The sequence below is a fragment of the Balaenoptera ricei genome, chromosome 3 (genome assembly GCF_028023285.1).
Source record: "Balaenoptera ricei isolate mBalRic1 chromosome 3, mBalRic1.hap2, whole genome shotgun sequence".
Classification (NCBI taxonomy): Eukaryota; Metazoa; Chordata; class Mammalia; order Artiodactyla; family Balaenopteridae; genus Balaenoptera; species Balaenoptera ricei.
The window spans coordinates 177422322-177440308 of NC_082641.1; the positions used below are offsets into that span (position 1 = coordinate 177422322).

A 17987-nucleotide genomic window follows, 5' to 3' on the forward strand; every position below is an offset into this window, starting at 1 on the left:
ATATATATATATATATACACATATATATACTGAATTGTACACTTACAAATGGTTAAAATGACAAATATTATCATTTTATTTACATATATCAGTCATATATCTTTATATAAAATTTTATTTATAATTATAAAATATATTTATATCATTTTACTTACATATATAATGATAAAAATTATGTATAGTTTACCACAATAAAAAAATTTAACCATTAACCATTTAATTAATTTTTACTGGAGTATAGTTGATTTACAATGTTTTAGTATACATACATACATACATATATATGTATGTATGTATGTATAACTGAATCACCTTGCTGTACACTTGAAACTAACACAACGTTGTAAATTAACCATACTTCCACTTTTTTTAAATCAAAAAAAAAAAGAAATATCCTTGAAATTTTCAGTTTCATGAGCCAACACATTCTTTTTTTGTTTAAACCAGTTTGGGTTGTGATTTGCAACCAAAAGATTCTAGGTGATATCTCAGTTAAACATACAAGATGTCATTCTGGCTTTGGGGGGGTGGGTTCTGATGTAAACAAGCCCTCACGTCCTTGCATTTGCCCATCATCAGCTCAACAAATGTCCCAATGGGATCAACTGTCTCTAACGTCTCTCAGATTCTAAAGGATTCTAACCCACCTCCCCACCACAGCCTCCCCCAGCACACGGAGCTGGCCTCTCCCATGGCCCCCGGCACTCTCAAGGAACTCGGCGTGGACCAAGATTCCTGAAGCATATTCATCAGGAGAGCTGGCTAAAATGCACCTTGCAAAGCCACATATTGTGTGACTGCTTTCCTATGAAATGTCCAGACCAGGCAAATCCAAACAATGGAATATTACTCAGCCATAGAAAGGAACAAAGTACTGTTTCATGCCACTATGTGAATGAATCTTGAAGACATCATGCTCAGTTAAAGAAGCCAGTCACAAAAGGCCACATAGTGTATGATCCCATTTATATGAAATGTCCTGAGTAGGCAAATCCTTAGAGACAGAAAGTAAGTTAGTGGTTGCCAGGAGCTGGGGAGTGGGCAGAATGCTTAATGGATACGGGATTTCTTTCTTTTTCTTTTTTTTTTTTTTGGCCGTGCCACGAGGCTTGCAGCATCTTAGTTCCCTGACCAGGGACTGAACCTCGGCCACGGCAGTGAAAGCGCTGAGTCTTAACCACTGGACTGCCAGGGAACTCCCTGGATATGGGATTTCTTTTAGGGGTGATGAAAATGTTCTAGAATTAGACAATGGTGAAGGTTGCACAACTTTGTGAATATATTAAAAACCACTGGACTGTACACTTTAAAATGGAGAATTTTAAAGTATATGAATTATATCTCAGTTTTTAAAAAGTGCATCTTCCAGGTTCATCCCCTCATACTATTCAGTCAAACTCCGCTGGACACCCGAGTCAGGTCCCACCCCTCCTCTGCCCACAGCCCCCCAGGGCTCCACCCTCCTTCAGGTAAAAGCCAAAGTCCTCTCCATCGTCCACAAGGTCCTGCACGACCTGCCCCGTCCTCTCCCTGCCCTCCCCTCCTCCCTCTCTCCCCCTCACTTACTCTGCTCCAGCCACAAGGGGTTCCTCACTGTTCCTGCAACACACCTGCCCCAGGACCCTTGCATTGGCTGTTCCCTCTACTTGGAATGCACTGCTTAGACACTGAATGGTGTCCCCTCCCAAACTCATGTGTTGAAATCCTAACCCCCAGGACCTCAGGATGTGATTATATTTGGACATAGGGCCTTTAAAGAGATAATTAAGGTAAAATGGGATCATATAGTTGGGACTCTAATCCAATCTGACTGGTGGGTGTCCTTATAAGAAGAGGAGATTAGGACACAGACGCGCACAGAGGGAAGATCATGTGAGGACACAGGGAGAAGGTGGTTGTCTGCAAGCCAAGGAGAGAGGCCTCAGAAGAAACCAAACCTGCTGACACCTGGACTTCCAGTCTCCAGAACTGTGAGAGAACACATTTCTGTTGTTTAAGCCCCCAGGTGTGTGGTACTTTGTTACAGCAGCCCAGGCAAACTCATATACTCTGATGTGCACAAGGTTCCTGGCTACCTTCTTCAAGCCATTCCTCAAAGGTCACTTTCTCCATGAGGCCTCCTCTGACCACCTTATTTTAAATTGCAACCCCCCTCCTCTGGCATTTTCCATCCCCTCCAACTGTGCTTCATTTCTTTCTTTTGTTGTTCATCTCCCCCAAATCAAATGTCAGTTTCAGGAGAGCAGGGCCATTGTTTTGTTTCTTGGTGGACATTCAGCATCTAGAATAGACCCTTGATAGATATTTGTTGGATGGATGGATGACAGTGAGGGCCTGGAAATCTGCATTTTTAACACACTCTCTAGGCAAATCCCAGGTACTTGCTAACCCCTATTCTGTGATTCTACAGTAACAAAATTAGCATTTTGGGGATGCCTACTTCACGTGGTTGGGCACTCAGACTTATTCCCTTCTCTTGATAACCCCGTGAGTTTTTAATGCCCATTTTACCTATGAGCAAGCAGGCTCAGAGAGGGAAGGAAAGTTGCCCAAGATTATTAACAGCAAGAGTAAGTCCGTGGCTGGGACTTCCCTGGCGGTCCAGTGGTTAAGGCTCCACTCTTCCACTGCAGGGGGCGCGGGTTTGATCCCTGGTCAGGGAACTAAGATCCCGCATGCCACGCAGCATGGCCAAAAAAAGAAAAAAAAAAAAAATGTATGCACAGGGAACTCTGCTCAACATTATGTAACAACCTAGATGGGAAAAGAATTTGAAAGAAAAATAGATACATGTATATGTATAACTAAATCACTATGCTGTACACCTGAAACTAACACAACATTATTAATCAACTATACTCCAATACAAAATAAAAAGTTAAAAAAAAAAAAGAGTAAGTCTGTAGCATAGAAAATATACTTGTGCTTACCAAAGGGGAAAGGTGAGGGGAGGGATAAATTAGGAGTTTGGGATTTACAGATACATACTACTGAATATAAAATAGATAAACAATAAGGACCTACTGTATAGCACAGGCATCTATATTCAATACTCTTGTAATAACCTATAATGGAAAAGAACCTGAAAAAGAATATATATATATATATATATATATATATATATATATATATATATATATATACACTATATATAAATGTATCATTTTGTTGTACACTTGAAACTAACACAACATCGTAAATCAACTATACTTCAATTTTTAAAAATCCAAATAGATAGATAGATAGATAAACAAACAAATAAAGCAAAATGAGTAAGTCCATAGAAGAGCTGAAATTTAACTCCAGGATGGTGTGAATCTGGAGCCAGTTTTCTTGACTATAGCTTCAATGCAGTGGACACCAGCATGAGCTCCCGCCATGGGCTCCATTTCCAGCACTGTCTGTATATTGTTTTAAATGTAGGTAGTTTTAAATAAAAATTGTATATATTTAAGGTGTGCAACAGGACGATTTGATATGTTTATTCATAGTGAAAGTATTACTATGGTCAAGCTAATAAACATATCAACTCTTCCCATAGTCACCATGTTTTTGTGTGTGATGAATGCTGTTGAAATCTACTCTCTTAGCATATTTATGGTGTTCAATACAGTGTTACTAAGTACAGTCATCACGCCTGTACCCGAGACCTCTAGACTGACTCATCCTATGTAACTTCAACTTTACACCCTTTAACCAACGTCTGCCCACTCATTTCCCTACCCCCACCCCAACCCCTGGTACCTGTCTTTCTACTCTCTGCTTCTATGAGTTTTACTCTTTCTATATAGAGAGATCAGCTCATCAAAATTAATTTAAAAATTAAACAGGACTTCTATGGTGTGTGTGATTCGGATATTCTTTTTTTTTTTTTTTCAGATTCTTTTCCATTACAGGTTATTACAAGACATTGAATATCGTTTCCTGTGCTATACAGCAAGTCCTTGTTGGTTATCTATTTATTTTTTATTTATTTATTTTTGGCTACGCTGGGTCTTCGTTGCTGCACGCGGGCTTTTCTCTAGTTGTGGTGAGGGGGAGCTACTCTTCGTTGCGGTGCACAGGCTTCTCATTGCGGTGGCTCCTCTTGTTGCGGAACATGGGCTTAGGCACGTGAGCTTCAGTAGTTGTAGTTCGTGGGCTCAGCAGTTGTGGCTCACGGGCTCTAGAGCACAGGCTCAGTAGTTGTGGCGCACAGGCTTAGTTGCTCCATGGCATGTGGTATCTTCCCGGACCAGGGTTCGAACCCGTGTCCCCTGCATTGGCAGGCGGATTCTTAACCACTGAGCCACCAAGGAAGTCCCAGTTATCTATTTTATATACAGCAGGGTGTATATGTTAATCCCAACTCCTAACTTACAGAAATGTTTTTATCAATTTAAATGTTTCTTTGTATTCCTAGCTTCTTGAAAAGTTTTTGTATTTGCTCATTTTATTGAATCAGGAATGGATGTTGACTTTCATTAAGTGATTTTAAAGATCTGTACAGGACGATCATGTGTATTTTGTTCTTGATTCTATTAATGTAGTGAGTTATATTAATCGAATCCCCAATATAAACCTTTGATTCTTTCTGAATGACTCTAAATTTTTCTCTGCATTTGAAAAAGGTAGAAATGAGTCACATGTTATCTATGGGCTCTAAAATGTAGGTGTAAGAACCTGGTTATAATTTTACTCAGTGTCATTAATTCCTTTGTATCTAAAAATTATAGATTTTTAGAGGCTATTCTGCCTCAATATTTGTGGATGCTTTTGCTGGCACGCATGTGGCCACATTTAAGTCAGGTCAGAAATGATTAAAATGATGAATAAAGGGAATTTATTTTTAAATTAAAAAATATATATATATCATATTTATATGAGAGGTATCATGGAATCCTTGCAACAATCCTGCAGAATAATTATGATCATTATCCTTGTTTTACAGATATGGAAACTGAGGTAGGGACAGGCAGCTGGGGTGCAAACTCAGGCAGCTGCATTTATGAATCAATTCAATACACACTGTTCTTTGTATCTGTGTATCTCACACTTTCATCTTCAGATTTTATCTTCTTCTCAATTATTGCCACATCCACAGCCTACCTAAGCCATTCTATGTGGAACATGGACTTTAAATTAACTTTAACATAAATTAATGTATTTAAGGAGAGAACATCCTACTCTCAAAGGAAACCAGGATTAAGTGTTATAAGCAGAAGCCAGTGTAAAATAAAAATGATGTAAACAATGTTATACATCATATTTATTAGCTGGATCCTGTTGCTTGCCCAAGGCCTGTTCTGTCAAAAAGAGATTAGCAACTATGACAGATGCATAAAAGACACAGTAGCAATTCAACATCCATTTATGTTCAAAGAAAGAGAGGAAGAAGAACTTTTGGCAAAGTAGGAATGGAAAGGAGCTTCTGTAACCTGATAAAGAGCATCTTGAAAAAACCTTCAACCTTTGTCTTAAGTCAAAAGCAAAACATTATACTTAAGAGCGAAATGCTGTAAAGATTTTTTTTGAAATAAGAACAAAGGCAAGGGTGCCCGCTGACCATTCCTATTAACTATACTAAAGATCTTAGCCTGCGTTGTAAGACAAGACAAAGAAATAAAAGGAAAGACAGAAAAGAAAGAAATATCAATACAATGCTCATTTTTGCAGACACTATGATCGCCAACATAGATAAGCCCAAAAGAATATACACATAAATAACTGGAATTAATAAAATAGCAATGTTACTGAACACAAAATCAACACACAAGGTTTATTGCATGTCGGTACATCAGCAACAATCAATCGGAAAATGTGTCTTTTTTTCAAGATTACATTTGCAAAATTTTAGAATAAGCAAAACTAACCTATGGTGATAGAAATCAAATCAGTGGTTGCTTCTGGGGTGGGAAGGGTGGTAGAGATTGACTCAGAAAGTCCACAAGTGATAGAAAAGTTCTGTATCTTGATAAGGGTATGGGTTGCACAAGGGCACACGTTTGCTAGAACTGATTGGATGGTAAATTGAAGAACTGAGTATTTTTGTGTATGAAAATTGGACTTCAACTTTAAATGGATAGCATTTCCCATCGCCTAAAAAATGTAAAACAAACAATCGAACAAAAAAGCTGATTAATATCTAACACATCTAACAAAAGAAGTACAAATCCTTTATGGAATAAATTATAAAATTTTATGGAAAGATATGAAGGAAGATCTAAATAAATAGAGTGAAATATATACTAATTCTTATCTAGGAAGACTCAGTATTTTTAAAATTTCAGCCTTCTCCAAAATTGAGCTATAGATTCAATGCAATTTCTATTAAAAGCCCAGAATGGTTTTTCATTGAACATCTTTCATGTGACCATCACTGAACTCCAGGGCTTTCTCTCAGACCTACTACCTTCAATCCCTGGAGCCAGTAGGAATATCCTGGGATGGTAAAGTAGGGAACAGGATGGAGAATAAATTCCCAAAGCACACAAGAAGGGAATTCCCTGGTGGTCCAGTGGTTAGGACTCCACGCTCTCACTGCCGAGGGCCTGGGCTCAATCCCTGGTCGGGGAGCTAAGATACCACAAGCCCCAGCAGTGCAGCCAACAAAAAAAAAAAGGATACGAGAAGATCCTACTTGCTGTGTGTCTTTGGGCAAATCACCTCCCCTCTCTGAACTTGTTATGAAAGTTCCTAAAAAATGGACCATCATAATGCCTACTGTGTCATGTTGTTGTAACATGATAGAATAATGCATGTAAAGGGCTTGGCATGGTGTGAGCCCCCAATATCTGGAAATGATCATTATCATCATAATCATACCCATCGTTATCACCATTATCACCATCATGATTTTCACATCATCACTATTATTATCACCACCATCATCACCATCATCTTCATCATCATCAATATCACCATCATAATCACCACTACCACCACCATCATCATTACCATCATCATCTTCACCGTCATTACCATCACCATCATCATCATCAATGTCACCATCATAATCACCACTACCACCACCATCATCAGTATACTCAACATCTTCCTCCTCCTCCTCATCAATATCATCATTATAATCACCATATTATCACCACCACCACCATCATCATCAATATTACCATCATAATCACCATCACCACCACCATCACTATCACAATCATCATCGTCACCATCATCATCACCACCGTCATCATCACTATCATTGTAATCACCATCATCATCTTAGCTCCAGCTAGAAAGTCCAAGAGCATTCACTGACCCATCAATTTTCAGAACTGGAAAAGACCTCAGATATCATCTAGTCTCCAATGTTCGTCACCCAGAGAGAGGAAAAAGCCCAGAGAGGAAGAAGAAGGACTTATTCAAGGTCACAAGGCAAACTGGGTATCTTGTAGCACCTCCCAGGCCTTAGTTCTATTCCTGCTGCCTACCTGTGGCAGAGGTCACTGGCAATCCACCAGAATTCATGCTTCTTCTTCCACGATATGGAATTGTGGCTGTAAAGTTGTCCGCACAGCCAAGGACTACATTTCCCGTCCCCCCTTGCAAATGGATGTGGCCATATGACTCGTTCTAGCTAATGGAATGTGAGTATTCACCATGTGCATCCTTGTCAGGGCAATGTATTAAATTTAAGAAGTGGGATTGCCTTCTTCATACTCTATTTTTCCCTATTGTCTGCAGGCAGACAGAAATGATGCTGAGACTCTAAGGGATAGCAAAGTCACAAATGAAAATAGTCTCTGAATCACCCCATGAGAGAAAAACCTCCCACCTGGTACCAGGAGGAACATTGGACTACTATGTGAACAAGAAATACATATCTATTACATTAAGTCACTGAAAAGGCTTATTTGTTACAGCAGCTAGTGTTATCCTAATACAGTAGCCTTAAGAGCCAGAGTCAGCTGTGGTCTGTTGGATCCTCAGAGGCCCCATGACTGCCCACTCCAGTTCTTCTTGTAATTGTTTCACTAATTACACACATGGAAATAAACAAACGGCTGGAATCTGGGCTAAAGGCTCCTCTCATATCTGCCTGGTGAACTCCTACTCATCCTTCAAGGCCCATCTCCAGTATCTCTTCCCCCATTTCTTCGCCCAAGTGGAGTCCTCAACCTCATTCCCCTACCCCAGGATCCCTTAGTATAATGTTTCTCCCCACCCCAGGCCTGACCACAAGGTCTGTGACCTGCTCTGTCCCCCCCCACCAGAAGAAAGCAGGGCCCAGAGTTAGGGCATCTCTGGAGCCTGGATGTGGTGGCATGTAGTAATGCCCAATTAGTGTTTATTGAATAAATAAACAACATGGGAATAAGTAGAGGAGAGTCTGGACTTCTTTTCCCACCCAGGGTCGGGTTTTCAGAACAACGCTCCGCCCTTTCATTACCATCAACTTCTTCATTTACAGCTGCGGAAACAGGTTCCTTCATCCATCAGTGGGCACTTCAAACGGAATAGGTTCAAGGTGGACATCGTGGTTACTTTAAACCCACTCCTACTCCAGGCTCTCCATCCACACAGAGACTCAACTGAGGAACCCAGGATGATTCTTAACACTCCCCAAGCATCATAATCAAGTTAGATTATGTTTATGGATTATTTTCTCCAAACCAGGAATGCATCTAAGTGTTTTGCAAGTATCAGTTCATTTAATCCATTCGAAAAGATACATGCACCCAATGTTCACAGCAGCACTATTTACAACAGCCAAGACATGGAAGCAACTTAAATGTCCATCAACAGATGAATGGATAAAGAAGATGTGGTACATATATACAACGGAATATTACTCCACCGTAAAAAAGAATGAAATAATGCCATTTGCAGCAATATGGATGGACCTAGAGATTATCATACAAAGTGAAGTAAATCAGACAGAGAAGACAAATACCATATGATATCACTTATATGTGGAATCTAAGGATACAAATGAACTTATTTCCAAACCAGAAACAGACTCACAGGCTTAGAAAACAAATTTATGGCTACCAAAGGGGAAAGGTGGGGAGAGGGATAAATTAGGAGTTTCAGATTAACAGATACACACTACTATATATAAAACAGATAATCAACAAGATCCTACAGTATAGTACAGGGAACTCTATTCAATATTTTGTAATAACCTATATGGGAAAAGAATCTGAATCACTTTGCTGTACACCTGAAACTAGCACAACATTGTAAATCAACTGTACTCCAATATAAAATTAAAAAAATTTTTAATTCATTTTATCCTCCCCTTCCAGTCAATCAAGAGGTACTTCGGATTCACCATCCAAGCTACCTCTCAATCCAAGCCCTTCTCACCATTTCCATTGTCAAATCCTAGAGCAGACACCACCATCTCTCACCTTTGTGACTGTACTAGCCTTCTCAGTGGTCTCCCTAATTCATGTTTCACCCCTCCCAGCCCACCTCCACACAGCAAATCTGACCATGAAACCTTGCCATGGGCACCCATCGACCTCAAAATAAAGTTCAACCTCACCGTGGCCTGCAAGGTTTGGTCCCTGCGGAATTCTGCAAGAACTATCTCTTTTCTCACGCTACCTCCCCTACCTCGGCTCCAACTTGGTAAAGATGGTTCCCCCACCCTAAATGCAACACATTTTATGTTTTCTTGCCTCTATGCCTTGTTCCCTCTGCCTGAATGCCCCTTGTGATCTTTTACATATAGATTTCAGCTCCTACCATCTAGAAGTGGAGTCTATTTTCCAATCTTCTGTGTCTGGGCTGGTCTCGTGACTGGCTTTGGCCAGTAGAAAGTAGCGGAAGTCACATTGTGTGAGTTTTGAGCTTAGGCAACCAGACCGCGTGGCAACCTCTGCTCTCTCTTTCTTGAAACACTGTTGCCGAATGGAAGAGCTCAGGTTAACCTACTGGAGGATGAGTGGCAAGGTGGAGCAGAGACCAGCAGGCTTTTGGAGGCTGCCAAGGAGGCAGGAAAACACCTGGTCAGCTCCCTTTGGGGTCCGTGGCACCTCCATCGGTCCAGTCGGGGGACTCTAGTGGGCTCTCCCTTCCTTTCTCTCTTTTCCTTTATTTTTGTGATAATAGACTTTATTTTTGAGAGCAGTTTTAGCCTCACAGAAAAACTGAATGGAAGGTAGAGAGACTTCTCATACACCCCTCTACCCCAATGCATGTGTACCCTCCCCCATTACCCACATCCCCCACCAGAGAGGGTACATTTGTTACCGTCGATGAACCTACATTGACACATCATCACCCAGAATCCGTAGTCGACATTAGGGTTCACTCTCGGTGTTGTACATGCTATGGATTTGGACAAATGAATAATGACATGTGTCCACCATTATGGTATCATACAGAATATTTTCACTGCCCTAAAACCCCTCTGTACTCCATGCATTCATCCTTCCCTCACTTTAACCCCTGGCAACCCCTGATCTTTTTACTGTCTCCATAGTTTTGCCTTTTCCAGAATGTCATAAAGTTGGAATCATACATCGTACATAGCCTTGCAGATTGGCTTCTTCCACTTAGTAATATACATTTAAGGGTCCTCCATGTCTTTTCATGGCTTGACAGTTCATTTCTTTTAGCGCCAAATAACATTCCATTGTCTGAATGTACCAAAGTCTATCCATTCACCTACTGAAGGGCATCTTGTTGGCTCCCAAGTTTTGGCAATTATGAATAAAGCTGCTATAAACATCCGTGTTGTGTATGGGACATAAGTTTTCAACTCTTTTGAGTAAACATATTTTCTTTTGAATTAAACATTATCGTTACATTTCAAACCCACGTGCAATAGTCTCTAATCGCATGCCCTTCTTTCCCTCCCCACTGGTAACTCCTATGCAGTAATGGGTGTGCGTTTTTTCCATCGGTGTCCGCGTTCTTTTACTACGCAGGCATGTGTCCGCAAACAATATATGGCGTGGTTCTGTTCCATGCCCCTTGCCCTTCTGCCCCGCCCTTGCCCTTCTGCCCCGCCCTCTCCCTGACTCTCTACAGCCTCATTTCCCGAAGTTGTCTCTGAAAAGTAGCTAGGTGAATTAAAACTGCCTGCAGGGGCCAACCCCTGCCCTCCGGAGGCTCCAGCCCTTCGTAGGAGGCACCATTTATTGAGAACTTAGCCTTTTCCAAATCTTACACTAAGAGTCTGACATGCACAGTTTTGTTTGTTTGTTTGTTTGTTGGCCGCGCGGCCTGCAGGATCTTAGTTCCCCGACCAGGGATTGAACCCGCGTCCCCTGCAGTAGTAGTGGATTCTTAACCATTGGACCGCCAGGGAAGTCCCCGACACGCACAGTTTTGTTTAATTCTCCCAACAAAGTTGCTACTGAGATCTGATAACAGTTGTTACTGAGATCTAATAACTAATAATGTTATTAGTTGCAGGCTCTAATAACATCTGCCCTTCCAGTTATCCAAACCCAAAACATTGGAGTGGCCTTGACTATTTCTCTCTTACTCCACTTCCAATCCATTAGCAAAATCGTATTGGTTCCGTTGGTATACTTCTCTGTTTCTCTCTCACTCCACTTTCAATCCATTCCAAAATCCTATCGGTATATATTCAAAATATACCCAGAATCCCACCCACTTCTGTCCACCTCTACTGGTCCAAGCCACCATCATCACTCACTTGGATAACTGTGATGGCCTCCCCAGTGGACTCCTTGCTTCTTCTTCTTTTTTTAAAATTGTTTTTGGCCGCGCAGCATGTGGGATCTTAGTTCCCTAACCAGGGATCGAACCCACGCCCCATGCAGTGGAAGCGGAGTCTTAACTACTGGACCACCAGAGAAGTCCAGGACTCCTTTCTTCTGCTCCTGGGTCCCTATAATTTATTTTCAACCCAGCAGCCAGAGTAATATTGTCAGAACCCTCCCAAGACAATCCACCCAGATACAAACCCAAGTCCACTCTGCAGCTCACAAGACCTGCACAGCCTTTCCCTGTCACCTTCCTGCCCTCACCTCCTCCCCATCGTCACTATTCCTAGAACATGTCAGACACGATTCAGCCCCAGGACCTTTGCACGGACTATTCTCTTCTTCTTAGAATGTCCATCCCCGCATTAACCTGGTGCCTCCCTTCCTTGTCTCTTTTGGGCTTTTGATGAAATGTCACTTCTCAGGGAGAACTTCCCAACCACTCTATTTAAAATTGTAGGGAATTCCCTGGTGGTCCAGTGGTTAGGACTCAGCGCTTTCACTGCTGTGGGCCCAGGTTCAATCCCTGGTCTGGGAACTAAGATCTTGCAAGCCATGTGGCGCAGCCAAAAAAATAAAATAAAATAAAATTGTAACACACGTGTATTTCACTTATTTCTTTTGTTATTGTCTGTCTATATCCCCCCACCCCAACCCTCCCACACACACTAGGACATCAGCTCCACGAGGGCAGGATTCTCTGTGTATCTGGTTCACTGCTGTAGCCTCAACACCTAGTACAATGCCTGGCACACAGTAGGTGCTCAAAAAAAGTTGGTGAAGGAATGAAACCCCATTTGACAGATGGGACAACTGAGGCTCAGAGAGGAGATATCCCCTTCCTGAGGACACACAGGTAGAAATGGGGAGCCAGATACCAGCTCTCTGGGTCCAGAGGTCATGCTCCTCACCCGACGTCTTCAAACCACACCAGGCTGCCTCATGGCGCCACGTCGCAGGTGGCATTTGGGGGGGTTCAGCACATGACAGGAACCATAGGTACCACTCTCCAGCCCAGCAGGCTTTGCAAGGTCATGGGCTGACTCCAGACAGGACCGGTGGTTCACCAGGGACAACAGAACAGATGGCCCTGTCTGGCCTAGGGAGGAAGTTCCCTGCTGACCTCAGGAAGATCAGCTGAGACTTAAGACTGCTTCCCCCTAGTCATGTGACACCTCAAAGGGGGAAAGGGGGTATGACTCATCAGCCCCCTGGCTGGAGTAGGGCCAGCTAAAGCAAGGGGCTCCCTCCGACAGCAGGAATGACAGAGGTTAGACCACTAGAAGGACTTTCCTGGTAGCCTGAAGTGTGGGTGAAGGTGGCAAAGGACAGGAGACCCTTTGAACAAATGTAGGAGGGGCATGGGAGACTATTTCCTCCCTGTTGGGAGAGGGGGGCAACCCCCTCAGTTCCCCTCCTCTTTCCACCAGAACCTCAGAGTCGGGCTGGCATCTTGCCCATATGCAAATCAGCACCCAGACACTTCCCCTTTGCCTGCAGTTCCCCCAACATCACAGCCCCTGCCCCAGATAAAGAAAGAGCTGGAAAGTTTGGCCAGTTCACCACCTTCTTTCAGGGAACCAGTGTGCAGGGACAGAGGCCCCTTTGGCTGGTGGAGATGGGGGGGACAGGAGATGGGGGGCATGCAGCAGGAGAGGGAACCCAGAGCTGAGCCCACAAGTGCGGGGGCCAGCTTCCCCACACCCACCCCAGCCCCAGGGAGCCTACCGGAAACAGGAAATGCCTGTTACCAAGGTTTGCTCGGGGGAGTCGAGAAAGGGGGGCCCTCTGTGTTCAGCCCTTGCAGCCCCTTAATCTCGAGGTTGCAAGACTTCATTCTGCAGACCAGAGAGGGTGGGTGTGCTGTGCACCCTTTTCGAAGCCTGCAAGCAGAGGTGCAGAGTATAAACGCCTCTTCCTGGCCTTCAAGACCCACCCTGCTCCCGCCGGCTCTCTCCTCTCCCCTCCCCTCCCACCCCAGCACACACTCAACATCTCACTGCCACTACAGGGGGTCAGACGGGCAGAGTTTGACTCCGAGCCCAGCCACTGCAAGCTGAGGGACCTTGGATGGGTCACTGTACCTCCTGGTGCCTCTGTTTCCTCATCATCGCCATGGGAATAAAATACTCACTGAATCTCCACTCTAGCCCCCGGCCCACCAGTCAGGGTCATACATTCATTCAGCAAGCATGAATCGAGTGCCTACTGAATACCAAGCCCTGGGACCTGGCAGCAGCCAGACAGAACCCTGTCCCCACAGAGCTTACAGTCTAGTGGCAAGGCAGACGCCGAGCAGAGAGGCACATGAATCACTGGTTGATCACCACTGGGGTAAGAACGCATGTGAAAAAGCACAGAGCCCTGTGGGATCTGGTTAAGGGGGAGATGAGTCTGGTAAAGCCAAAACTCAGAGACGAAGCAAAGAGAAGAAGCAGTCCAGGAAAGCCTTGCGCACAGCCAGTGGGGAAATGTCAAATGGTGTGACCACTTTGTAAAAGTGGCTTGGCAGTTTCTTAACAAGCTAGGCATGCACCTCCTATATGACCTATTCCATTCCCAGGCGTTTACCCGAGAGAAGTGAAAGCAAGGGTTTATACAAATGTTCAGAGAAGTTTTATTTGCCAAAAAGTGGAGGCGACCCAAACGCCCATGGACGGGAGAACAGATAAGCAAACTTAGTAAGTCCATGCAATGGAATACTACTCAGCCATAATAAGGAATAAAGAACTAAGACACGCAACAGTTCAGTGAATTGCAAAAGAATTATGCTGAGTGAAAGAATCAGCCTCAAAGAGTACATATTGTATGCTCCCCTTTATATAAAACTCTAGAAGATGTGTAATAGGGAAGAACAAAGCTGACTCCATATTGGATCTGTTTCTTTCACTCTAGCCTTTGTATAATTGCCTTTGCTACAAGTTAAGAATGTAGTCTGTAGCCTGAAATATACAAGATAGCCCATTCTCAAGTCTCTGACCTTTAAAGGTATTACACTTTTCCATTCATATGGAGATAAAAGTTGTTCAGAGAATAATGTTAATCTTGTTGGAGGTTTATAGGAACATTGTGACCTAACCTATGTGGACAGCTGCAAAAACAAAGGATTCTGGCACCAAGAAGTTTGCAGCAACCAACCACACCCCCTCCCCTTTTAGTATAAAAGAAGCCTAAATTCTAGCTCAGGGAAGATGGTTCTTTGGGACACAAGTCCATCTTCTCAGTCTGCTGGCTTTCCGAATAAAGCCGCTATTCCTTGCCCAAACAACCCATCTCTTGATTTATTGGCCTGTCATGCGGCAATCGAGTTTGGACTCGGTAACAGATACAAACTAATCTATAGTGACCAAAAGCAGATCTGGGATTGCTTGGGAATGGCAGGTGGGGGTTAGGTAGGAGGGATTACAAAAGGGCAGGAGGAAACTTTTGAGGTGACAGATATGTTCACTCTCTTGATTGTGGAGCTGGTTTCACAGGTCCAGTATGTCAACATTTATCAACTTGTGTATTTTAAATATATCACTGATTGTATGTTAATATGGCTGTTTTTAAAAAGCCAGCAGGAGACCAGATTCCTGCTGTGTGTCTCCCTGAAACTAGGAGGTTTAGAGGAGCTTTTCAGGGATGAGAGTATGGGAAGAAGGAATACTGTAAGCCACCATTGGTCAATAATGCAAAACACACACCCCTGTCCCATTTTTTGTCCCTACCCTTGATAAAACAAAATAAGTGAGACACAAATATATGCTTTTTCTGTCCAAATAAATCTTACTTTAGAGTGTGAGGTGGGGAAAAAGTGTTCCAAGCGAAAAGAACAGCATGCAAGGGGTATCTGCTCATTTAGCCACCCCTTCATTGATTTGGCAAATATTTATTGAGCATCTATTATACTCCAGGTGCTGGTTTAAGTGCTGGGAATAGAGCTGTGAACAAAAGAGATTCACATCCCTGCCCGTGTGAGGCTGACATTCTGGCAGGAGACAAGCAACAAGTGTGTTACACGAATATATATATATATATATATATATATATATATATATATATATAGCTTGTTAGAAGGTGGTAAATATTAAGCGAGAAAAATAAGATAAGGGGATGGGGCGTGCCAGGAAGGGGTGCGATTCTAAATGAGGGGGCCAGGGAAGGCTCATGGAGAGAGTGACATTTGAGTAAAGACTTGAAGGAGGGAATGATCTGGGTAGGTGTCTGGAGGAAAAGCATTCCAGGCAGAGGGAACAGCCAATGTAAAGGCCCTGAGACTGGACCCTGCCTGGTGCTTTGGAGGAAGAGGTTAGAGACCAGTGTGGCTGGAGCAGAGTGAGAAAGGGGGAGTGGGAGGGAGTGAACCAAAAGTGGTATCAGATGCTGATTTACCAAAACCAGGGCCATGTGATCAAAATGGGGCAAGGGTTGTCATGGAAGCATCCCACCATCCTGCCATATCTCCCGGAGTCCCAGAGAGGGAAGCACAAATGATTGATGCCTTTTGAAGCTTTTTCTTCAACTCCCCCACTCAATCACAGATCAGACTGAAGGCAACAGCCCCACATTTCTTGGGGTGCTCAGATGCTGCACCCATCTTGGGGTCATTCTGGGTCCCCCAGGCAAACAAGCACAAGACAGACACCCCAAGGTGAAGTTCTGGAAACCCCGTCCTTTGAGGAGTCATGAAGTCACTGTGGTGTTCTTCCTGGACCAGAGGGAACTTGGGGGAAGCTGAGGATGGACTCATGGGAGGCAGCTCTCTGATGGGCTGTCCGGAGGAAAGGCAATTAGCTGTGTGCTTGGGGCCTGTGACAGGAGAGTCCTAAGAAAGGAGATCTGGGTTTGATCTAAGAGTCAGCTAAACTCCAGAACAAGCAGAGCCATTAAAGCTTAGGAGGACTCTGCCACAGGAAATAAAACCATTGCTTATCATTGATTCTCAGGCAAATAGTAGGAACAGCAGCTTTCTTTAACTGAGATAATACACTGAGATCAGAGAGGCAGTCACTTGCTCAAGGCCTGCTTGCTCTCAGATCCTACCTGCCCTTCCTTTGCTTTGTTCTGTATCAAAGGGAACTACATTTCCCAGGTTCCTTTGCACCCTGGCTTCCAGGCAGTTTCAGCCAATGGGAGACCCAGGTAGGAGGCCACAAGGTGGGACGAAGAGAGAAGCCAGGGTATCTCTCCCTCTCTTATTCTGCCTCTTCGGCAGCAAATACACACCGCCATGGTCTCAGCTCCCTGAAGACAGCTCTTGCCCAAAGTTCTAGCTCTTGTTAAATGGTTCTGGCCCCTGGCCCCTGGTCACACTACCTCCTTCTATTTTTTCTCCAGCCTAGTGGCTATTCTCTGGGTTACCTTAGTATCACCCATCTCTTCTCAGCAACCCCATCACCCATTAGCCAATTCCCTGAATTAAATTCTCTCTGTTTGAAAGACCTGAGATGATTTCTGCTTTCCTGGCTGAATCCTGACCAGGAGAACCAGAAATCTGAATCTAAGACTATCTCCGTAACCACTTGAAAGGCTCATATGCTCCCCGCAAAAGAGGCAATATTCTTATAGTGCTTGTGGGCACAGGTTTGGGGGCCTGGCCACTTGCATTCAAATCCAAGCATAACTACTTTTTCACCTGAGCAAATTACTTAAACTTTCCATGTTTCTGTTTCCTCATCTGTGAAATTATGATAATAACAAATATCATAATTATGATAAATTATGATAATTGTGCTTTCCAAAGATGGCCACAAAAATATCACCCATCCAGTGTGCTCTTCTGCAGTGTGACTTGTCACACCCCCCTCAAGAGGTGGAGTTTGATTCACCTCCCGTTGAATCTAGGCTGGTCTTAGCGACTTGCTTGTCACTGAGAATGCAGCCAAATGCACCGTATGATTCCTAAGTAGGCTAGAAGAAACCCTCCAGCTTCCACCTTGGTTCCTTGAGAAACACTTGCTCTCTCTCCACGCTCCTTCTCAAAACCCCAATCACCATGTTGTGAGGAAGCCCAAGCCACATGGAGAGACCGGGTTTCCAGGCAACAGCCCCAGCTGAGCAGAGCTTCAAGTCATCCCAGCCCAGGCACTCAACAGGGGAGTGAAGAATCCTCCAGATGATTCCAGCCCCCAGACATTCAAGGTTTCTCATCACAGAGCTGACAAACCATCATCACCATGCCCCATCTGAATTCCGGACTCACTGAATCTGTGAGAAGGATAACACAGTTATTGACATACATCACTTAGTTTGGGTTGGTTTGTTTCACAGTAACAGATAACTGAAACACAGAGGTACCTTCTCCATGAGTTTGCTGTGAAAATCAAA

The 17987-nt window shown here is 43.5% G+C and overlaps 1 protein-coding gene and 1 non-coding gene across 2 annotated transcripts in view; one reads left to right on the top strand and one right to left on the bottom strand.

The window, feature by feature from the left end:
* VAV1 (vav guanine nucleotide exchange factor 1) overlaps nucleotides 1–17987 on the bottom strand; it is a 55720-nt gene that overhangs the window by 25986 nt on the left and 11747 nt on the right. The window lies entirely within an intron of this gene.
* TRNAE-UUC (transfer RNA glutamic acid (anticodon UUC)) lies at nucleotides 12144–12216 on the top strand. Its single transcript has one exon. It is a non-coding gene; the product is annotated as a tRNA-Glu (tRNA).